This window comes from Eubalaena glacialis, chromosome 17 (genome assembly GCF_028564815.1).
Source record: "Eubalaena glacialis isolate mEubGla1 chromosome 17, mEubGla1.1.hap2.+ XY, whole genome shotgun sequence".
NCBI lineage: Eukaryota > Metazoa > Chordata > Mammalia > Artiodactyla > Balaenidae > Eubalaena > Eubalaena glacialis.
In genome coordinates this window covers 76,866,588-76,891,121 of record NC_083732.1, presented here as the reverse complement: position 1 = coordinate 76,891,121, position 24,534 = coordinate 76,866,588, and the positions used below count along the sequence as shown (strand labels likewise).

Genomic DNA, 24,534 nt, shown 5'->3' with positions numbered 1-24,534 from the left:
ACAGCTCTTGGAGCATCAGCTGTGGAGGGCCTGAAGGCACGCCTCCTCGTGCTTGGATGTGAAGCTGTCGGTGCCACCAGGGAATCACTATGAAAAGCACTCCTGGGGCAGCTGACAACACTGCACAGAAACTGCAGAGCACATTTCTAACAGGTGAGGTTAAACACAGCATCCAACTAGGACAGCCCAGGGTGGGAATGGGTTTGAGATGAGGCACAAAGAGCTCTGACCCTGGGGACCTGACTTGTTTCAAGTTCTTATCCGCCACCTTCTAGCTGGGTGACCTTGGGCAGGTCACCTCCCCTTGCTGAAGCTCAGTCTCCCAAACTAAAAGTGGCAAGACTGAATCGCATCACGCCTGGGCCCCCCACTAGCTCTGGGATTCCAACTCCAGCTCCCAGTGATTCTGAGCTACAACCACAGCAGACTGGGAAGGAATCTGGGCAGGAGGCGGGAAGGGGAGGGACACACCTGTGAGTTCTTCCTGGAATCCCCAGCTCTCCATGTGATTATATTTTTCTCTGCCCCATTTTCCAGAGTCCTTGGCCTCATATCTCCTTCAATGCTCCAAAATAAAGCTTGTCTTCTTGCATTCCCAAGTCCCAGAGGCTTCAACTCTTCCCTCCCCAACCAGAGATCAATCTCCACACAGCAGGCCGAGGGGACTTAAAATACAAATTACCCACAGAAAGTCCCTTGGTGACTGTCCCCTGCTCTCACTGTAAAGCCAGTCTCCCTACTGGAACCTACGAGCCCAGCATCACCTGCCTCCTGCCGACCCCCCGGCCTCCCCACAGGCACCTTTCTCCCTCCTTGTTACCAGTGGCCACGCCTGCCTTCTTCAGTTTCTCAAGATGACAAGGTGTTTCCCATCCCAGGGCCTTTGTCAGAACATCTTCCCCGTTCCCTGCAGCTGCTCCTTTAGGTCTTAGCTTAATGCTCACCTCTGCGGAGAGGGCTTCACTGGACGCCCATCTCAAGTGTGTTCCCCTTTATTCTCTCTCTCAGCCCTGTGTTTACTCTTGGTGTATTTATTTATTTACTTTATTTATTTTAAAGTCTTTATTGAATTTGTTACAATATTGCTTCTGTTTTACGTTTTGGTTTTTTGGCCGCAAGGCATGTGGGATCTTAGCTCCCTGACCAGGAGTCAAACCTGCACCCCCTGCATTGGCAGGTGAAGTCTTAACCACTGGACCGCCAGGGAAGTCCCTCTTGGTGTATTTAAACGCGATTTAGCGATCTATTTATTTTTCATCTGTTGATCTAGTTTGGGTCTGCATCCCCTACTGGAAGCACACGCCAGGGAAACAGGGATCTGGTCTAAGACCAGGTACAATACTACCTGCTAAGGACCGAGCACAGGAGGCACTCACAGGATATTTAAATACATGCAAATTTGCATAAATATTTAAAACGTTTAACAAAGCATTTGTTAAAGAAAGGACAGAAGAGAGGAAGAGGAGGAAGGGTGGGAGGGAGGGAGGGAAAGAAGGAGGAAGGAAGGAAGGGAGGAAGGAAGGAAGGAAGGAAAGAAAGAAGGACGGGGGCTTCCCTGGTGGCGCAGTGGTTGAGAGTCTGCCTGCCAATGCAGGGGACACGGGTTCGAGCCCTGGTCTGGAAGGATCCCACATGCCGTGGAGCAGCTGGGCCCGTGAGCCGCAATTGCTGAGCCTGCGCGTCTGGAGCCTGTGCTCCACAACAAGAGAGGCCACGATAGTGAGAGGCCCGTGCACCGCGATGAAGAGTGGCCCCCGCTTGCTGCAACTAGGGAAAGCCCTCACGCAGAAACGAAGACCCAACACAGCCATAAATAAATAAATTTAAAAAAACAACAACAACAAAAAAAAAAAAAAAAAGAAGGAAGGAAGGAAAATTTGAGGAATTTGCAGACTCAGCACTTAAACCTAGGTCTTTCTACTTCAAATCCCACTTACTTTCCATGCCCCCATATTTCCATCAATCAATGAACAAACCGGTCCTGGGACTGGCATCATGCTGGGAAATATGGATAATTAAGGAGCTTACAATACCATTGAGGAAGTAAAACTAGCACACACGTAGCACGACAGTGGACATGGAAAACAAAAAGAAGCCATTAGCAAAGTTTTTCTGTAGAAGAATATTTAATTATAGAGAATGATGCTTATGACACACTTTTAACTAAAAGCAAATTAGAAAGCTGCATGTTTTCTATGTGTATACCTACACATGGCGGCGGGGAGGGAGGGAGGTCTGAGCAGTTGGCAATAGAGAGAATACCCATAAGGATGTGCCCAGGTAGGAAATTAGGTGCTGCCCGCTTGCTGGTCATAAAGGAAACCTCTCCAGAGAAGGGGTCAGTGGATGAAGGGGAGCCCTGCAGAAAACATTTTCATACTGAGCACCTACTGTGTGCCAGGAACCGTATTATCTCTAATAAAAGACCCTACCAGGTAGTTATCATCATCACCATTTGAAAAAAGAGGGAAACGAGGTGCAGAGTGCCTAGTAACCTGCCCAAGGTCACACAGCTAGAAAATGGCCTCTCTGCCTTCACTCTGCCCACAGCGATTTCCAGCAGCTGGCGTGAAGGGGCCGCCACCGGAAGGGCGGGTGTTGTCGAAGCGCTGATGGTGCGGTGAGGAGGGAACGAGGGTGATTTGAGAAGCTCTCTATTTCCATTGGCAGCTGTTTTTCCATTCTCACCTCCTTCTGTGCCATGCGCCAAGCCTGTTGATCACAGAGGCACCACCCCACCTGCCCAGTTTTGAAAGTGCACTTTTCCCCCAGTTTCCGAAGCTTCCAGCACCATTCTTTGTGATGCTCTAAATCCAGAGGCTTCTCCGCCTCTTCCCAGGATGGGAGGGTCTCAGTCGCAGCCCTGGTACTACCGAGGGGCCAAGGCTCAGGACCAGGAGTCGACCACACCCCACCACCTCCATCCTTATCCTCTCGTTGGGGTTAGGAATCTGGGAGCCTGTTGTGCTGTCCTTCTGGAGGAAAAGGAAGAAAAAGATCTGCTGACTATGAAAAGGTAGCAGAACAAGGGTGCAGCCAGCATGGCTCAGCTGGCACAGTGGACAGGAATCCTTTCCAGTGAAAACTGCAGAGTGCTTGATAAATGCCACTCAATCCAGGAAGATCCCCGTCACCACTTCACAAAACCAAGGTCCTGAGAGGCTCCTAACTGTGGGTCCTGACTCTCAAAGGGAAGGACAGACAACAGGTAACACAGATCTTTGAATATCTCTCTCCCAAACTGACAGATACATGATTTATGGTATTATAAAAATAGATGACTAGGTACTATGTTTTGGGCACCTGATACATTAGCTGATTTAATCTCCACAACCCCCCAAATTGGTAAGTATCACTGTTGCCATTTTACAGGTTGGAAAATTGAGACTAAGTGAGGCTAACTACAGTGTCCTAGGTCATTCCATTCATAACAATGGAAGAGTGAATCAGAAACTTAGCATCCTTATATATATTATATATGTAACATTACATGTTATGCCACCAACGAACCGTAAGTGTAGGGCGGTTGCTCTGTACTGTGCTGAGTCCACGGCCAGGATTAAACCCAGGCTGTTTGATGCCACAGCCTTTATCCTTCAACACCTCCACGTCCTTACGATACTCCTCTAGTGTCTGAGAAGCACCCTTGGGGGACAGAGTTAGTAGGAGAGAGAGATGAAGGAAAAACATCTGTCTGGGGGACACCAGAGTCCCTGCTACATCCCCAGATGAGAAGACAAAGTGCCTGCAGGGGGAGGGGTGGGTGAATGAGCCTGCTGTGTGACGTGAGGGCTGGAAGATGATTCTAAGTAAAGGTCAAGTTTTTCCAGAGCAAGAAAGCAGGCTGAAGGGTAGCGGCTCTCTCCACAGCGGCACTGGCTTAGCAGGCTGCCAAGGTGAGCGCTGAACTTGGCCTGGCATATGGAGTTGTATAATCATCTCAGCCCTGCCGGGTCACTCCAGAACACCAGGGCAACCTTCGTACCAGAAAACAAGCTCATGAACGCCTGCCACCTGGGACAGTTAGAGGAGTAAACAGAGGAGTGATCGCACACTAGGGACCCCCTAACATCCTCCCTGTCCTGCTGGGCTGATAATAATCATGTACCAATATTTAATCACGCACAGCCATGCCAGGCATTTGGTGTCAGAAGCTTTACATGCACTATCTCTTAAATCATTCAGAAAAGTCCTTGAAGAAGGTGCTAAAATCATCCCATTTTACACATGAGGAGCCTGAGGGTCAAGAACTTGCCTCGGATCATTGCGCTAATCCATAGTGGAGCTGGGATTTGAACCCAGGCAACCTGATTCCAAGAGGTGCACCCGTGGCCTCTGTGCTGAAGTGGGGCAGCTGGGCATGTGGCAATGGGAAAAAAGATCTCAGATCCTGGGATTATATGGAATCAGATTTTAGCTCTACCACTTCTAGCTGGAGCTGAGTGACCTTGGATTAACTATGCCCAGTGTCTGTGGTCCCATGGGTAGAATGCGGATCCCGGCTCCTAGGGTGGTGATGAGGATGGGGTATATAAGCAAAGTGGCTGCCGGTAGTTCCTTCGTAACTGGTGCCTGGTCTCATGGGGCACATAGCCTCTGCCACCTCCCAGAGTAGAGCGTGGATCGTCTCTGAAACTCAGGCTTCTCTTCAGCCCCCATAAGGAATCACCCCACTCTCCTGGGCTGCACTCTCTGTTCAGTGAACTCCCAACTAGAGTTGCAACAAGTGACCCCAAAGGCCACGCCCCAAAAACATGTTGTCTGATCACCCAGCCCCAGGCCTTCCTCCCTCTCCTTCAAAGTCAGCCTTTAATCCCACCCACCCTCTTGCCAGTTGATTATCCCCCTTCCACCCAGGGAACAACCAAGGAAATTTAAAAGGTAGAAAATTCAGCTGAGCCAACGTGGCTAATTTCTAGACGTTTGGGCACACAGTCTGGTGAGAAGAGAAATAGAAACCTTGAGTTCACCACAGGCAGACGAAGACAGTCTTCTATGGAGTTGCCCAAAACTATTTGAAAGCAAAACCTCCCATCGGGCCTGCCTTGGAGGTAATCGAGTCCATAAACATAGAATTACCAACCTCAGGAAAGACCCTGTTTCCTTGTCAACAAAGCACGCTGCCACTCCTCCATTACCGTCCAGGTCCCCCTCTCCCGGGGAGGGGAAGCGGGGGGTGGTCCATGCATAGAACTGTGTGTTTCAACATAATTGCTTTCCTTTGTAGTCCTGAGTGTTCTATTTTATGCATTTTGAAAGCATTATTCTAAAAGGGCGTCCATAGCTTCCCCAGTTAGTCAAAAGGGGGTCCATGGCACCAAAAAAAATCCCAGAGCTCTCTGAACCTGGTACGACCAGACCCTAGGAACTCACGAGTTCCCTGTCCTTCATGAAATAATTCCCTGAAGGTTTCTAATAGGTTTACAGATAGCACCATGTTGCCCCACCTTTCAGCATCCCTGTGGAAACCTCCTGTTTTGTCTGCAGATGTGCATAACCGAGAGAGGGGGAGAAACAAAGCAAGGATGACTCTATCCTGATATATACATCCTTTTCCAGTGACAGCCCCTGCCCTGATAGGCCTGATTGCGTGTATTCCTCATGGCCTGCAAATTTGGGGAGGGCAGGAGCAATGCTGAATCTTATATCCCAGCACCTGAAACAGCAGCTAGGAAGAGCAAGTCTCTGATAAGTGTTTGCTGAGCACACGAGAGAGACCAGCCGGGGAGAGGGAGGGTTTTACTGCACACAGCTTCTTTCCTCGAGTCCATGGGAAAATTTCCCCTCCCTCGGGCAAATCCCTAGATGTTTTCTCGCGGCCTCAGAGGTCTGTTTAGAGTTGGTCGTGGCCTTCTCTTCTCACTTGGGCCACGTGGAGGACAAGTTGGCATAGGGTCTGCCTTCTGGGGTCAGGGGCTGGCCGTGCCTTCTCACCCACATGGATGGTTCCTCTTTCCCCTCCTCTGAGCAGCACACAGAGTGAAGACTCTTCTCTACCAGGCAGAGAACCGGGCCTTGCACAATTGCTATCCAGGAAACACTCTATCCCAGACCCGTAGAGTACGCATTCTTTTCAAGTGCACGTGCAACCTTCTCCAAGACAGACCATGTGCTGCGCCATAAAATAAATCTCAATACATTTCAAAGGACTGAAATCATACAGAACATCTCTGAGGACGGTGGGAAAAAAATGAGAAGTCAGCAAGAGTAGATACGGAGAAAATCTGAAGGACCTATTTGAAGGAACTCTCTCAGTGCTGGACACAGAATAGGTCCTCTATCATTTCTGCCCCGATGTCTTTCTCCACCACGGCTATGATCCTTCTACTGCAGCTTACTGGGAATGTCAACTGCCAGCCAAGGACACGGCTGTGGCCCCAGCATGGCACTCGCTGCCCTCTCTGTGCAGTGAGCTGGGACAGTGTGTTAATTCTGGAGCCCCCTCTGAGCCCCTCGACTTTCACCAGGTCCACACTGAGACAGGAAGATCTCCACCGTGCTGCCAAAATGGGGTCCCCCCCACTCTCCACTCTTAGGAGTCCCAACCTTCTCAAGGGGCTGCCCAGGTGTGGGCCGAGAGCTTGACTTGGTGATGGCTTTTGCTCTATTTACTCAGAATGTTCTCTGGCAAATAGAATCCATTTTGTTTAGGTAGTTTAACTAATACGTCTTGAGGAAGAAATGAAGCAGCTTATCAGAAATGCCTGCTTTCCTTTGTCTGCCATTTTAGAGGGTTCCTATGAGATCAGCAATATGGTTTACCAGAAGGAAACTCAACAAGCCAAGTCATTCAAGGTAAATGGCGACTGTGGCCCTGACATCCTTGGCGCTGGGAAATAAAGTGGGATCTGAATTTCAATTAAGGGTTTACTTGAGCTTTTCAAGGCTGATGATCTGATCCATGTTTTTAGTTCATAATATAAATGGGCAATTGTGGTGCTAACAATCCACCACCCACAGGACCCAGAAGGTGGAGGAACCTCTTATTGGCACAAATGAACAGGGTTTTACTGAAAAAAAGCTGGGTGCAGCATCATTTTTCTACAAATCAAGGTGAAGACCACTGAGACAAAAATGAGTGAAAAATTATGTCCTCAATTAAAGCACACCTGAAGAGGTTGGTGCATGATAAAACCTCCTCAGAACTCAGTCCATGGGAGGTTTCCAGTGGGATTCCATTGAGAGAGGGGAGTTCAAGAAGATAAGAATAAAGTCCAGTTTTGTCATATTCCAGCTGTGGAGATGTGAGCAAACGACTTCACCTCAGTTTCCTCATCTGTAAAATGGGGCTGATGGTAAAAGCACCTACTTCCCAGGCTGGTTGTGAGGACTAAGTGAGGGGATGCCTAAAGATACTTTCCAAGTGCCTCTCACATAATAACAATACCAAGCCCTTACCGTGAGACCTAACCAAACACTCTTCATTTTCAAGACAATCCTGGGAAGTGGATACTCAGGTTATTTCCATTTTGTAGATAAGAACATTTAAGCCTGGGAAAGCTAAGAAACGTGCCCAAGGACACACGCTGCAAGTCACAGAGGTGGGATTCAAACTCAGTCTAACTCCAGAGCCTCAAAAAACTTCCAGTCTAATAGGAGTGACCAATAAAAGCCACCAACACCAGGAGGGCCACCAAGCCACCCTAGGGACAATGCACTGGGATCCAAGGACAGCCAGGAATCACCCTGTGGGAACAAGGGTTCAGGTGCCCCATTAGAGCTGGGCCTTGAGAGGTGCTTTGGTTCTCACAGGAAGAGGAGAAGACAAGAAGAGCCTTATGGGTGGAAAACTCACAGTGGCAAAGGCAAGGTAGGTATTAAAAGGAATTCCCTGTTTAGGTCAGGTTGGAAAGACAGCTGTGCTGGGAGAGCTGGGCTTCCTGGAGTCTCATTTGAGCTCATTTCCATGTCTTTGCAAACATTCTGATCATTACAGCACTGTGGGTAAGGGCACAGGCTCTGTGTCTGATGGACTAAGTGGACATTATAAAGCTGTGTGACTCTGAGCAAGAGAATTAACCTCTCTCGTCCTGAAGGGGGCTCACCTTTCAAATGAGGGTCAACATACCAATACTCTGGGCAGCTGTACTGACTCCACGGGGCTCTCTGGGCAAAGGCTTAGTCTCAAGCCTGCTAGCACTCTGATGCTTCTTTGCATTTCTGCTCTACTTGATGCGGCCTGGGTCTTCTCGGCCGGCCTTCCCACTGCTCAGACCCCTTCTGTCACTGGCTGACATCTCTTAAGAAACTACTACTTAAAGTCCTAGAAAAGAAGAGACTCCAAAATCAAAGAGAAATGGGGCTTGGTCTATTACTATTACTAGAGATGAGTTTCCACTAAAAAGAACTTGTCTGCTCACAGCCAGATTTAGGGATCTGACTTCATCCCTCTTAAATAACTGTGATGCAATGTTATTTGAACTGTAACCATTTGACAGCTGCCCAAGGAAGGTACTTTCTGCCTGGACCACAGGTTGTCTCTGTTAATTTTTATATTTTAGCATACAGAATGGGAGGGCCGATTAGAAACTTTCCTACAAAGGCACATTTGCTTTAAGCTCTCCTCTCGTTCCTCGTAAACTCAAATTCTGGTGTGTGTGTTGAGGGGGCAGTATCTCGTTCAGTGTCCAGGCTTAACTAGGTGTTTGTGTTACTCACTCTTTGAATCAAAGGTCCTAAGATATACATCTTTTCAAATTTCAGCATCTCCAAAAAATGTTATGTGTCCTGCAACCAACGGCATTCAGTAGTTCAATTGGAAGCATTTGCTTCGTTCTTCGTGGCACACAAATTAATCGTGAGCTGTATAATCGAAAGCATCTTAGATTTGAGGAAATACAGTATGTGCTGGGAACCACGCTAGAAGCAACCACCACATAAACATATTGTCACTCCTAACTTCCATATGAGATATCTGATGCCTAAAATATTTAAGAAAATTTTGCTTATGACTGCCTAGTATGTAGGAGAAAGAGCATGGACTTCTTGTTACTATTGCTGAATACAAATTACTGCAAAACTTAGCCTCGTTAAAACAACAATCGTTTTATGTTACTCGTGAGTTTTTGATCAGGAATTTGGGAAGGACTAGGCTGTGTGGTTCTCACTTGGGGTTTCCCATGTCCTCGTAGCCAGATATTGGGCTGTGGTCACTTGAAAGTGCAGATGGTCTAAACATCCAAAATGACAGCTTGCATGGCTATCGGCCAACCCTGGGTGCTGGCTGGGAGCTCAGCTGAGGCCATAGACCAGAGCACCTACAGGCAGCTTCTTTAGCAAGGCAGTCTCCGTGCTTCCCCAGAAGCAGTATCCAAGGAAACCTGAGGATGCTGCATGACCATTTGTGACTTGACTGCTTGAACAATTACCAAGACTAAAGGAAATGACATAAATCCCATCTTTCAATGGGAAGAATGTCAAGGACTCAGGCCATTTTGTTTTTAAATCATCACAGATGAAAACACTGGTCTGACTGATGAAAAGACACCATGTGTGGGATTGCTTGTCTGGTACCCAGGGGCAAAAGAAGGGAGAAAAAGAACTAAATGTGATGAGGAGGATTTTAAAATAAATGCAGGAGGAATCATCCAGTCACCTACATGTTCACTTTTAAAGTATTCACTTTGGGACCTTTAAAACACTGGTCCGGTGTTGTTTCTGTTGTTCAGAACATATCCCGAGCTTTCCAGGAAGTAGAATCAGGGCCAACTTTGCAGGTTCACAAGAGATATCAGTCCTAGAGAATTATGGATAATAACAGAAAATGAGGGGTAGGGGAAGCTAAGTTACACGGGGGCGGTCAGAAAAGGTCTCTGTGGGAGTTGACACCTGAGCAGACACCCAAATGAAATGAGGAAATAAGCCAGGGAGGTATACAGAGAAAAGAGTGCTCCAGAAAAGGGGAACATGCCGTGCAAAGGCCCTGAGGCCAGCCTGTGCTCAGGTATGTTTGGCCTATAGCAAGAAGGCCAGGGTGGAGAGCAGGGTGAGCAAGGGGGAAAGTGGCAGGGAGGGTGTTGTGAAACATATTAGGAACTTTGGATTTTATTCTAAGTGAGATGGGATTCCATCGGAGGATTTTGAGCAGGTGAGTGTGGCATGATTCGGTTTACCCTTTTAAAGGATCCCCCTGGCTGCTGAGGGAGAAGGAAGGGTAGGTAGGGTAGAAGCAGGAAGGCCATTTAGGAGACAGGCTCCTGCAGGAATCCAGGCAGAAGGTGGTGGACGGTCACTGGTCTGGACTGTCATTGGTAGAGATAGTAGAAGGAGTGGGGGGAGTATGTAGACCGAAGGCAGATTCCACAGGATTTGGCAGTGGATACGTCTACCAATTGATCCTTAAACTACAGGAACATGATAGGTTTCCAAAAATCGCTTAGTCATTGCCTGAATTCAAATCCAGTCTCTACAGAGGGTGGCAATGTGGGTAGTAGAAAGTGGGAAAGCCCCAGGTGAAACCAGCCCCCTCACACACTGGCCAGGGGGCTTGCCCCTCCTGGCACAAAAGGGCCTGGACTGCCGGCATCACCCCTTCCTTCCCATCCCCAGCCTCCCAACCGCTGGCAAGAAAGACGTGAGGAGATGCAAAAGAATAAGCCACTGGCTGGAAAGACCCTTTCAAACACAAGTTCAAAAATGTCTAGAGTCTTCTAAAAGGGCCGTCAGGGGAGACCCACACCCATTTGCATGGGCGAGTCTGGGTATTTCGGTCTTTCACTCCTTGACATGACTTGGTAGTCACAGCTCCTCCTTCTTTACAAGTCAGTGTTCTCTGAGGAGCCTTTTCCGTCAAAAAGAAACCACCACTGCTGCTGGTTTGAGAGAGCCTTTAGGGGCATTTTCATGCCCCATGAGTCTTGGTGGCGACAGGGTCAGTGTTCTGCTTAAGTACCACAAGTGGCCTGATAGATCAAGGTGCAAAACCAAGACTATGATAGTGGCTATTTTTCTCTCAAAAATTTTTTTAACAAACATGTATGTAGCCACTTACTATGTGCCAGGCAATGTTCTAACCATTTTATAAAACATTTAGTCATTTAATGCTCCTAACTATCATACAAGGTACGTACGGCTATTATCCTTCACCCAATACTCAACACACATTTAGTGAGCATTGTATAGATAAGAACGGTGAGTCACAGAGAAGCTAAGTGACTTGCCCAGGTCATACAGCTTGTTAGTGGCAGAGCTGAGATCAGAACCCAGAAACTCCGGCTCTGGAATTTAGGCTCTTTAGCACCATATGAAGCTGTCCAACACTGCGCTTTGGTGGAAATCTGCATATCTATTAGAAATGCTTTCAGCTGCAAATAAAAGACAACTCCACTTAAGAGTGGCATAAACAAGTAGGAATTGTTTCAGTAGCAAAGTCTGGAAGTAGTCTTCTGTCTTGGGCTGGTGGAACCACTTAACAATGCTGTCAAAGATCCAGACTCTTTCTATCTTTTCCCCTCCACCATTTTAGTCTGTTGACTTGTTGCCTCATGGTTGCAAGATGGCTGCTGTACCTCCAGCTATCGTGTCCAAGATCCAGGCAGGAAGAAAAGATAAGAATGGCTCCCCCTGTGGGGGGGCTTTGTGTTTTTATTTGGAAAGAGAAACTCTCCCTAGCATGCTTACCCTAACAAAACTAGATAACATACCTGCCATTACTATATTTGGTTTAAACCAATCTTCCTTTTTTCTTTAATTTTATTTATTTTTGGCTGCGTCGGGTCTTAGTTGCGGCACGTGGGATCTTTGTTGAGGCATGCAAGATCTTTCACTGCTGCGTGCGGGCTTTCTCTAGTTGCGGAGAGCGAGGGTTACTCTTCATTGCGGTGCACGGGCTTCTCATTGCGGTGGTTTCTCTTGCTGCAGAGCATGGGCTCTAGGCAAGCGGGCCTCAGTAGTTGTGGCTCTCGGGCTCTAGAGCACAGGCTCAGTAGCTGTGGCGCACAGGCTTAGTTGCTCCGCGGCATATGGGATCTTCCTGGACCAGGGCTCGAACCCGTGTCCCCTGCATTGGCAGGCGGGTTCTTAACCACTGCGCCACCAGGGAAGTCTTGGTTTAAACCAATCTTGATTCATCTCATGAGGTTGGGATTGGGGCTTGTCTTCCCTGAGATCTGGGGCCTCCTTCCTCCCACCTGAACCTATCAAGGTTCTGTGCAGTGGGGAGGCAGTGGCTACTGAGGAGACAGCAGAAAGCATTTGCCACAGGTAGGTATTACTATCCCCATTTTACAGACGGACTCATTGAAGCTAGAAATCACAGGGTCAAGAACACATGGCTGGCAAAACAGTAGCCCCAGAATACTAACCCGCGTCCATCTGATTCTAAATCTCGTGCTCTTGACTATGGCAAGGTACATTGTTGAGTGGACTCAAGACCGGATGGATGCACATTTGGCTTTCCACTAAGAGTTGTGGAGCCTTGGGAAGCTACTCAACTTCCCTGAGCCTCAGTCTTCTTATCTCTAAATCGTAGCTAACAGTGGTACCTAACAAGAGAGTGGCTGTGATGGTGAAATGAAATAATACATGTAAAGAGCCTGACAGCACTAAGCAATCAATAATTTTGGGCTATTTTTATTGTTGTCACTATTATTGCTGTTGTTGTTGCTTTTGTATGCTGTGAGACTTTGTAGCCACAATGTACTCTATCCAGATGAACACACCACTTTGAGCATCTCTGGGTGATATGGTAGCGGGTGGGCTTGAAAGTGAGGAGAGGGTGTTCATTATAACAGTAAATATAGATTCCTGAGTCCTGAAACTTGTTTTGCTTGAATTTAGTGATCCAGGGTCTGGTCACTCAAAATGTTGGTCCACCAATCTACAAAGCATAAGAGTTAGCTTTTAGCATTCTTTCTGCCAACAGTAAAATGCTGTTTGGCCAGAAGCACTTTGCTTTCCATCTTTGGACCTCCATGTTTTTATCTGTGCAGTGAGGTGGTTTTTCAATGTGTCATGAACATTAATTGAACACCTATTGCATGCACTATGCCATGGAGGCCTTGGAGGTGCAGTGATACCAGAGACAAATGTTGCTCTCAGGAAGCTTAGAGATTTAAAGATCTTCAGAGTTCCTTTCAGTAATAAAACTCGATGACATTAATCCGAATGACATTAATTATTTTGAGGATTAACTGTGCTAGTGGTATGGTAACTAAAATCGCTGAACAAATGCTCAAAACATAAAGCTCTGGCAGTTTCTTACAAAGTGAAAATAGTCTTACCACGTGATCCAGCAATCTTGCTCCTTGGTATTTACCCAAATGAGTTGAAAACTTATGTCCACTCAAAAACATGCACACGAATGTTATAGCAGCTTTATTTATAATTGCCAAAACTTGGAAGCAACAAAGATGTCCTTCAGTAGGTGAACTGATAATTAAAACTGCGGTATAGCCAGACAATGGAAATTATTCAGCATTAAAAAGAAATGAGCTATCAAGCCATGAAAAGACATGGAGGATCTTAAATGCATATTACTAAGTGAAAGAAGCCACTCAAAAAAGGCTACATGCCCTATGATTCTAACTATGTGACGTTCTGGAAAAAGCAAAACTATAAAGAAAGTAAAACATCAGTGGTTGCCATGGGTTTGGGAGGACGGAGGGAAAGATTAATAGGTGAAGCACAGGGGATTTTTAGGGCAGTGAAAATATTCTGTAATGGTGGACACATAAAATTATGCATTTGTCAAAACTGTAGTGGTGGACACATAAAATTATGCATTTGTCAAAAACCCAGAACGACACAACACAAAAAGTGAACCCCAAATGTAAACCATAGTCTTTAGTCAATCGTAATATATCAACATTGGTTCATAAATTGTAACAAATGTACCACACTAATGCAAAATGTTAAGAATATGGGGAATGGTGGGGGGGGGGGAACATATGGGAGCTCTCTGCAGTTTCTCCTCAATTTTTTGTAAACCTAAAATTTCTCTAACAAATAGTCTATTTATTTAAATATAGATATAGCTAGATTTTAACAACATTCATATCTTTGATCCAGTGATTTCACTTCTGAGAGTCTCTTGAGATGCAGGATATAGTAGAAGGAAAGCTTCATTTACAGAAGGGAAAAAAGTAAGTAACCTATGGTTCATCACCAACAACCACATGGACAAAAGCAAATTAAAAAGAAGTAGTTGAAAACGTTTTGAAATAACGTGAACAATGCTTGCCAAAAAAGGCAAACGGAAGAAAAATGCAACGCTCCTTAAGATAACCACTATGGAAAAACTTTGCATTGAAACAACACCAATGGTTTATAGTACACTGATAATGAAAATTTCTATGATGGTCCCAAAGGTCAGGACGGTACATTTAGCTTAGCTTTTTTAGTCTTTTCCCAATTTCTTATAAGATTTTGATATTATTTTTTTTTTTAAAAAAAAGGTCTATGAATCCACTACCTGGAAAGAAAAGACAAAAGCAGGCGGCAAAGCCAGCCAGCTAATAACAATAGCACCACATCCACCTCCACCACCATTTCTTAGGAGCTTACTGCATCATGGAAGCCAGGGTTCTTGGTACTCTGATACATTGTTAACTCATTTGGGTAACTCACTGAAAGTCACAGAGCTGCATGGCCCTTCCGGGACATGCAACCAAAGCAACTGCCATCTGAAGCTCTGGCTTATTAGTCAAAAGATACTATTGAGAACAAGAGCCAGTAGTTACCCTAGGCATACAAAGACAGATGGGAAATAGAAGTTCAGAGACCAAGAGAGGCGTTTAAGAACTTATTCGCTCACTCACCCACCCAGCAAGCCTTTATTTACTGCTTCCTAGAGGCCGGGCACTGGGGATGGACTTACAAATAAAATGAAACCTCTGACCTTTAAGAGCCTGCAGTCTAGTCTCCCCACAACCCTGTATTTCCAAACTGTGATACTTCTGTTAGTGGAAAGGCACACTACCTGTATAAAAGGCTGGATGGAATAACAGGCTTGAACTGGAACTGTTTCAGCAATCCTGGGCATGTGGTCACCCTAAGTCCCCCCAACAAAGTGCAGCTCCCGGAGGGCAGGAAGCATCCCCACAAACCACAAGATGATAACTCCCCCCTGCTCACACCACCCATGTTACCTCACTTAAGCTGAATTTGGGGGTCAGGGAATTTATTTCTGACTCTCCCTCCCACCCTACCTCCAGGACATCAAGCATTTCAGTTCAAGGATCTGTGAATCATAGGTCAGGTTGACTCACTTCTTAAAGTTTTCAGCTTGTGAATTACAACCTCACTGATCAGTTGAAGGAGGATCAAATTAGGGAGAGACAATGCAACCTGCTCTGCATTTATCTGCAACAATGTAAACTAGATTCACAAGTAGTTTATTGAAAGTGGGGGGCGGGGCAGGGTCCAGGGGGTGGGGGGGATGGGGGGGTGGGGGGGTGGGCAGCTGCTGAAAAATTTGCAGCCAGTGAGGGTTGGTAAATGGAAACCACCCATCATTCCTTTGTATTTTTTTCCCTAATTTAAGATATGTACGGTGTTAATGATATTCTTTCATTGTGCTTTTTGTTTTCTTTTGGCTCATGTGGAAAATGTTTATGTTAGGCTTCTGGAAGCTCAGTTAGAGATTCAGAGCCTATAAAATTATGTTCTTCCATTTAAGAAAGGGAAAGGGAAGGAAGGTAACAAGGGCTGAGCACCTACGCAGAGTCTTCTCATAGAAGACCCAGCAGCGCAGGAAGCAGAGGCTGGAGAGGTGGAGTCACCTGCCCCAGGAGCTCTCAGGAGACGAGTATCACAGACTGCCTCATTCCCATACAGACCTGCTCAACCAGGGAACGCTTAGCCCAAGGGGTGTTCAGAAACAGAAGCTCACAGTAGAGGTGCAAAACCATGTTGGGAACAGGAAAACCAAACCCCCAGAGACCTTGTGGGCTAGGGCTCCCACGCAGCTTTCACACCCATTCACCCTGACCTTTCACCTGCTGAACCCCTGCTCTCTCCAGACTGATGTGTAATGCCAAGATAAGGGGCCAGAACTCTCGCCCCACGTGGGAAAGCCTTCCTGCGACCCCCAGGGAAACCCACTGGGGTGTGATTCAGCCCCTGTGACCCCTGTGGTCCTGCATCTCCAAGCAGGGGAATACACGATCAACCCAGCCTTGGGGCTCAGGGGGGAAACTCTACTGATGAATCATGGCAGTGCAGAACCTTCTCTGGGCCTCCCTGGGAACCCACTGAAAGACTTGGTGTGTGTCACCAGGGGCCAAGGCAGCTGCACAATTCTCATGTGAAATGAGACCATTTCATGGGTTTTGGTGGTCTCTTAAGATGCCTCATCAATTCATGAGATGATCTATCCGCAGGTGACAGGGCTCAGAAATGTCAGGTGAAACAGTCACAGTGAGTGTGTTTTTTTAACTTTTTTATAAAGTGGATACTTGGCTAATTTGGAATCATAATATTAATAGATGGAAACTCAGAGAAGGTTTGGGACTTGCCTAAGGACACAGAGCTGGAACTAGACAAACCTGCAGGTAGAACTCAGGGGTCCATAACCCCCTTCCCCAACACCACCCTGCCTTGCTTAGAATGAGAAGACCACACAAAGCAAAGGAAAATATATATACATTTTAATTGGATAATAAAGTAATAAGAAAGAAGAGTAAGACCCAAAGTCAATACGTTCCTGGCAATCATGGATTGTTCATGACATCTAAGAGCTCTGGGCCAAATCTCTATTTTAAAATTTTAAAATATACTTTAATTAAAATATAATAAAATATATTTAATTAATTAAAATGAAAATTTAAATATAGTTTTAAATATCCCCTTTCCCATTCCGACACAAAGTGGCACGTAAACTAATATATTCTGTAGGTCAATCTGGTGGTACTGTCTAAACCCTATTATTCCGACTCTAAGAGCTGAAAGAGGTTCACTGAGCCCACTGTACAGATGAGAAAAGTAAGGTATAGGGAGAGGAGATGACCTGTCCAATGAAACCCAGTCAGCTAGCGGCAGAGCCGACACCGGCTCTAACATCACTCCCACATCCAGACCTGTGGAATTCCCAGGGCCGAGCGCACTTCCTGAGCTTCTGCAGACAAGGGCGTTCAGGTGCCTCCGGCAATCCTGAGTATCTCACATGAGTCTGTCCACAGGTTTGGCATAATCTCCAAGGCAGGTGGCTGATTTTCATGAAATGTATTGTAGCTACCAAAAGACAGCAGTGGACATGGTTAGTCTGTCAACGTGTACAGGAGAAGGGATCCTGAACTATAATGAGCATGGAAGCAGCTAAAGAGTGGATTCATTTGGTCCAAATAAAAGGTATTATATCCACACAATGTAATAAAACTATGTAGCAGTTACAAAGGGTAAGGCAGCTGAAATGGATAGCACTCCTTGATATATGGCTGAGTTCGAGAAGGCAAGTTGAAAAAAAATCTGTTTATCAAACACAGTACTCTGTGTGTGTGTGTGTGTGTGTGTGTGTGTGTGTGTGTGTGTGAATGCACTGGAAAGGTCTGAAGGATGTGTTCCAAAGTGATAACCTAAGCAGAGGGGATGAGGAAACAAGAATTGGGGGCGGTGATCAAAAAGGACATTAGCCTTATTTGGAAAGATTTTTTTTTTTCCCAAGGTGAAAACATTCAGTTACTAGTTATGTAATAAGTGATTGATTTTTGAAAAAGAGAAAAATAGAAATAGGGTATTATTCATTCATCTATCTATTCACTCAACTATCTGAGCACCAACTACGCACCAGGAATAAAACAAGATGAAAAATACAGCCCCTGCCCACAAGGAGTTTATACTCTAACGGGTGAGCGGGGAGGTTTGCTCGCTTGGTGTGCACAATCAGGTATGTTACATGTGCTCTGGTGAAAGAAGAAAACAGCACAGAGTGGGGAAAATGAAGTGATTTCCCTGTTTCATGGCAGATCCAGCAGCTGAAACAGAGTGTCATCAGTAAATTCTGCCGAGACCCACCATCTTGAAACAAAAGGACCACGACACCACTTTGCAAATGGACAAACCTCCAGTAATTTTAAAAGAATCTCAACTGTCTTTGACTTCGGTTAGAGTTCACAGAGGAATATGATAGTACCAGGAATAGTTTGTAGGTCCCCAAAATTGAACCTTCTTCACAGAGGGAGATGGTTTTGCTGCTTTTTAAAGGCACCGACTCTTTGGCTGTTTCTATCAGTACATATGGTTTACTCTGCTAGGCTAGAGCATCCACTCATTCTCCCATCCGCCAAAATTGCTGTTTTGATTTGAAATTCCAAAAATAACTCATGAGAAGCCTGCAGTGTGAGAGGAAGATGGTCGCACACAGCTCCAGGGAGGAAAAGAGAAAGCATTTGATTTGAATTACCTAAGAGCTGAAATTGGGTGCAAATATCTCCTTGTAACAACTACTATATAATTAGCCAACCTAGTGGAATCCTTTCAAAACCAAGGCAGTTCAACAAGCAAGTCTAATTGAAAAGAAAATTTCCAGACCAACTATTCTGTCAAAACCGCATTAAATGAAGATAGCTCAGCACTGACCAAATCACCAGTAAAAGGTATTATGTGTTTTGGGGGAGGGGGCGAAAGGGAGGGTGTGCGCTCCTACACGAGGGAAATGCGGTGATGTTCTAGGCTCCCTTTTCCAGTTTCATGTGCCTTCTAGTCACCGGGCAAAAGGATTCATTTCTCTCTAGGTCAGTGTTACTGCTGGGACCACCCCCTTTGTGAAGTGTTTCCCAGTCTCCTCAAAAAGAAGAAGCCAGGATCAAAATCTCAGAGATAAAGAGGGGGAGAGAAGAGAAGATGACACTCACCATCCAAACCTGTCCATTAAGAGCAGACCCAGCCCATTCCAGGAGGACCACACTCATCCATGGGCTCGTGGGGGACCACAGTGACCGGAAATGACCTTCACCCTTGGACTTTCACCTTTGTCACTTACTAGCTGTGTAACATCTGCCAAGTTGTTTAACATCTCTGAGTAGCAGTTTCCTCATCTAAAAAATAAAAAAAAGGATTACCCTTGCGCACCTCAGTGGATGGTGAGGAAGACGAACTGTGACAGTGTACATTAAGCTGCTGCCTGGGGTCGGAGCTGGAATCTGTGCGTGAGAGACCTAGCGCTCCATGGATGGGGTCTGGTACCGCGTGCTGGGGGGGTGGGGAGGGGTGGGAAGGACCACCAGGTGCTTCCTTGGTACTCAGAATGGGCTGGCCACAAGCCAGCAGCACCAGCATCGCCTGGGAGCTCAGCATTAGTGCAGAATCTCAGCCCCACGCGGATTAACTAACACAGAATCTGCATTTAATAAGGGCTCCTGGAAGTTTATGTGTGGCTCAAATTTGATGGCCTCAGCCATCACTCGGGTGTGCAATTCTGCACCTGGTGACCCAAATCAAGAGAAAGTGTTCTTAAGGCTGCCCTTCAAGGGGGAGAAGCGGGTTCCCCAGAGGGCCACCTGTGGTGTGAACCATTTCTGGACTCTGCCCCTCAGCCTTCCTGCCTGCAGGGGGGGACATCAAGGCAGAGCCCAGGGCCACCTGAAACCAAGGCATTCTCCACCGACCAGGCTGGACTATTCTGGGGTCCAAAGCCATGTTATCATGGATGTCCCCATGTCATCACACATGCCCAGGGAATAGGCCCTGTGTGCGAAGAGGACAATGGCAGTAGCTGGTAACAAGCGAATGGGAGTGGAGGCCTCAGGAGGGTGGGAAAGAACGACAGATCATGGAGCTCTAAGACACAGATGCGTCCAGTAAAAAAGGCGACACTAGACACACACGGATTGTCTTGTATATGCATAGACCATCTCTAGAACGACAGACAAGACTCTTCTGACACTGACTGCCTCCTGCAAGGAAGACCTGTTGGCTGGGGAAGTGCAAGTTGAGGGGGACATTTTACTTTCACTGCATATCTTTCTGGACCTTTTGACTTTTTTCAGTGGTGTGACTGTATGCCAAGGAAGGAAGGGAGGGAGGGAAGGAAGGGAGGGAGGGAAGGAAGGGAGGGAGGGAAGGAAGGGAGGGAGGGAAGGAAGGGAGGGAGGGAAGGAAGGGAGGGAGGGAAGGAAGGGAGGGAGGGAAGGAAAGAGAGAAGGAAAGAAGGAAAGTAAAGGGAGGGAGGGACGTTCAATTAAAAAAAAAAAAAAGATAGTTGAGTCACTTGTTACACAGGGTTAGGTTTAAAAGTCCTCCCAGGAAATTCAGGCCATTAAGCCATCTTTTCTGCTTAAAGCCACACCATTTAGCCTGCAACCCTTTCTTCAGGCTGACCACACACCCAGCACGCCTATGTCTGAAAATGCTCAGAAATGTGGAGGAATTCAGCGAGGGGACATCCTGTGTGGCAGACCTGCTCGCCCCTGACTCCATCTCCGCAGCCCTCGGGCTTCTCTGCAGACCGAGGTGTTCACCTTGCTTATTTGCCTCACACCAACAGACACTAGAGATACCCCACTCTCTAAAAATCCCAGCGCCTCCTGATTCCAGCTCACTTAGTTAGGCAAGGAAAAATCTCTTCCAGAAGATTCTTAAGCCCTGGTTTCCAGAGATTTCCAGTGACTAAAATGGAGTCGGGGGACATAACGCTTATACTTTGTGTGAATGTGTAAGTGCAAATTGAGATAAGAAACAAAATGTCAGGTAACGTGGAAAACCCTAAGTATGGAATAAGCAGCACTGGCTGTGCTCAGTTTATAAGGCATTTCCTACATCCTTACTGGGAGGAATGATCATAGAAACCTGATGTTAAAGATGAGGATTGAGGCCCAGCAAGGTTAGTGGTGAAATCAGCAATGAAATGCTGTACCTTTGCTGTCCCCGGGCACACCCTTCCTTTCATGCTCCAGTGTCCCAGCCACCTTCAGAAACGATCCACACATTTACTGGTGCTGGAAACACTATGCTATGTTTTTATGGTTGGTGGCTGGAAGCTGTTTCTTTACCAAAAGTATCACTGGGTCTTCAGCTGAAACTTTATTCTACTGATTAGAAGAGTAATGATTGTGTTCCCTTGAGCCACGTGGCTACTGATGATGTCTAGCTGGATGGATAAGGGGCCAGCTCTCGAATCAGAAACTCTTGGGTCGTGTCCCTGCTACTCGTAGCTGTCTGACATTTGGTAAGCAGATCTCTCTGAGCCTCTGGTTTCTTCGTTTTTTAAAATGGCAACAACAACTAATACTTATCAAGTGTGAACTGTGTGTGTACTCTAAGCCAGTGTTATTCTAAGCATTTTATCAACTCATTGAGTACTTGTAACATACCATTGTTGTTCTTGGTGTACAAATGAGAAAGTTGAGGCACAGAAAGGTTAAGTATCTTGCCCAAGGTCACACAGCTAATAAATGTCATCACTGGGATTCCATAGGTGGTTTGACTGGAGCCCGTGCTTTAACCATCACAAAAAAATGCTCTCACGAGGCTGTCGGGTGTGTGTGTGTGTTACAAGATCATAAAAATAAAATGCTTACCGGGCTACCTGACACTGAGTAAGTGCTCAATAAATTACAGAAGTTAACCATTACAAGTTAATTTCTTTGGTTAAGCACAAACACAGGGGTTACTATAGCACACACGTGGCTGACGATGAGGAAGCTGCTGCCTGCGATGGTACTATTCCTGGACTGGTGTCCTTCCCCACCTGTCCTCAGCCGGCATTCTGCCTTGGAATCACGGCACAGGCAGGAACGGTGGCGCTCTGCCCTTGAGTCTCTATACTGACCTCTTCCGTGGGGAGCTCGTACAGAAATCTAAGTAGGGGCAGCTGTGGGGGACCAGGTCTGATGTCCACTTGCCAAGAAGAACGACAGATTCCGAAACGAGGTGCCCAGTTCTAACTCCAAGGCTATAGACACGTGCTTCTGAAATTCTCCGCAAATGGTTCATCACACAGAACTGGGGGGAAGATCCCTCATAGAGAAGAGGCAGCGTGCACTCAACAAATTGGCACAATTAGAGATCTGGCGTGGAAGACTCTACGGGTGGTGGAGTAACTGTCCGATGCGCTCTTCATCCTCACGCAGACGGTCCGTGTTCTGTTCGGGGCCTGAGCAGGCAGCAATACCCACGGAAGAGGCATTCCTACTACCTCTGTCAGAGGCTGGCTTAGGAGGACATCTGGCCCCATCTGGCCAATGAGACATAAGGGGAAGTCAACTGGAGATTTCTGGGGAAATTTTCTTCCCTAATAGAAGATAGAGAGTGGCAGTGAAAGACCCCCTTTTCCTGCCTGACATTCTTCCTGCTCAAAATGCTCTTATGAGATAAGGTGACGACTGCAGCAGAAAAGGGCGTCTCAGAGAAGCGAATCCCGTGCCCGGATGTGCCTGAGCCATCAAAGGCATCCTGATACACCTGACAACACCAGGTGCTGGGAGGGACATGGGGAAACAGAAACCACTGAGCACCACTGATGGAAAGGCAAACAGGTACAGTCATTCTGGAAAACAAACTGGCAGTACTTGTGAAATGAAGTCTGAGTGGCACAATGACTCACCCATCCCAGCCCTGGATCTGTACCAGAGAAACTCTCCCACAGGCCACCCAGGGACAGATGTGAGGTGTTCATCACCGAACTTGGCTGGGCTTCCCTAACGTCTGTCAGCAGGGGACGAAGGAAATAAACAAGGCAGGACCTACAGCAAGGGGAGGGTAGACGGAACCCCTCACATGAGCTAGGTGCACACAGACCAACAAGAGGGGATCTAAAAAAAGACAGCACTGAGTAAAAAGAAAAACAGAGGGAGATCTCTAACAGGATCCTGTTTGTCAAAATGAAAAACAGATACCTAATCAGAACAGAACAGTAGGTACCATCTGGGGCACGGAGCAAACACGCTGGAAGTAGTAGGAAGGAGTCTGACAGTTTCTTCCCAATGGAGAGCTGATTTCTCTCTATAACTTCCCATAATCCCAGGAAGGATACAATGCCGTATGTGACTGTCACATCGCAGATTGTCACTGCTGTCCTTAAGGTGGCCCCCTCTTCTCCACCATGATCCCCCAGAAGTCTGGGCAAGATTTGGTGGCACAGAAATACCATGTGTCCCTGAGCGCCATTTTGTTTCCAATTTTGCCCCTAAATGCATCAGGTTCTAAAAAAAACCCTTCCCCGCACACCACCCCCTTCTCTCCTCCTGGAACATGTCTTTGAAATACATTCCCCAAATAGGGACACAAGGTCAAAGTGATGCTTTGATAATTCCTGGCAAATAGTTTTGCCCAAAGAACGATATATGCCGCCACTAGCCATGGAGGCGCGTGCCAGGCTCCTTACCAATTCTTAGAATAAATTCCAAACCCTATTATTCTAGCTCTTAGTGACTTGTGGGGAATGGTCGCCACAGTCACACTGTTTTGGTGAGCGTTACTTTTCCCCCCTGACTTCCCTGATGCTCTGTTTTCCTCTTATGAGATCTGTCTGCACACAGAGTGACCGCTCTCACACAGGCAGTTCTGAAGAGTGCAGGGGGATAATGGGAAAGTTGGGGCGGGAGGAGTAGCAGCCTAAGCCCACCTGGGAAAGAAGGAAAAACAGAGGAATAACAATGCAAATGTTTGCATGAAAAACTGCAATTTAAAAGTCCTACATCCACTGAGAAAGTAACTCTATAAAATGTCTGCACATACCTGAGGGATGGAAGGGAACATGCAGGAGTGAAAATCAGAGCTGGAATGTGGTAGATTACGGCTCTGGGGTTCCGGGCATTCTTTAGAATTTTTCTTTAACTTCCCTGGTGGCTCCTGTTCGCCCCTGACTCCATCTCCCCAGCCCTCAGGCTTCTCTGCAGACCAGAGTGTTCACCGAGCACTCCTCTGCCCTCAGTCAGGCTAATCCCTACACCTCCCTCCCGGCTCAACTTCAACATCAGTATCCCTGGGAAGCATCCCCCTGCCTCCGAGAGCTGATTCGCTGCCTGCTCTCACCCTACCCAGACATCCTGTGCTTCTCTGGTCCCAGGGTCTGTAACAGCGATGGCTTGAGCTGGGCTGCTTCAACACTGACCTTTTGATTAGAAGCTTAGCATTTCATTTCAGGGAGTGGACAGAAACACCTGGATGGTACCAGCCATGGCAGGACAGTCTGGCCTGGGAGAGGGGAGAGCCAGGGCGGACTGGACAATGAAGAGAGGGGGAGATCCTTAGATAATCTCGCTCTGGTTTCTCCCCTTCTACTCCCTACCCCTGCCTGCACCACCGATCCAACCAATTCTTTAAAAACTTGTTTCTCAAGTGCCTGTTATCGCCAAGACACTGTGATGCGGAATTGCAACACCAAGGCCATTCTTTGAGTGTCAAACTTAGGTAGAGAGTCAAAGCTTTGACATGAGGAATGTCAGATAACTGTGGAGGAATGGAGTGAAAGATAACGAGACAAGACAGTGGAAGATGGATGGCGTGTGGGCACTGTATGGGATGGGGGCAGGAGGGCAGGTCCCTGCGGGCTGCAAAGGGAAGTCCTCTGAGAACCCGGATGTGAAGGATGCCCATAGGGTAGGGGAGTGGGTGAGGGGCGGCAGCACTTAGGAGGCGACGGGCTGGATGCAGGGAGGG

General features: G+C 46.9%; 1 long non-coding RNA gene across 19 annotated transcripts in view; it reads right to left on the bottom strand.

Annotated features, from left to right (window-relative positions):
* The window catches only part of LOC133077459 (uncharacterized), a 380,931-nt gene that overhangs the window by 127,701 nt on the left and 228,696 nt on the right, over positions 1 to 24,534 (bottom strand). The window contains exons 7-8 of one of the 19 annotated variants that reach the window (XR_009697738.1): positions 18,789 to 18,971; positions 17,016 to 17,169 (exon numbers count right to left, since the gene is read on the bottom strand). The exons of 17 other annotated variants lie outside the window; for them this stretch is intronic. This is a non-coding gene — a long non-coding RNA (uncharacterized LOC133077459). The remainder of the gene's footprint in view (positions 1 to 17,015; positions 17,170 to 18,788; positions 18,972 to 24,534) is intronic. One more of the 19 variants, XR_009697739.1, reaches the window with a different exon arrangement.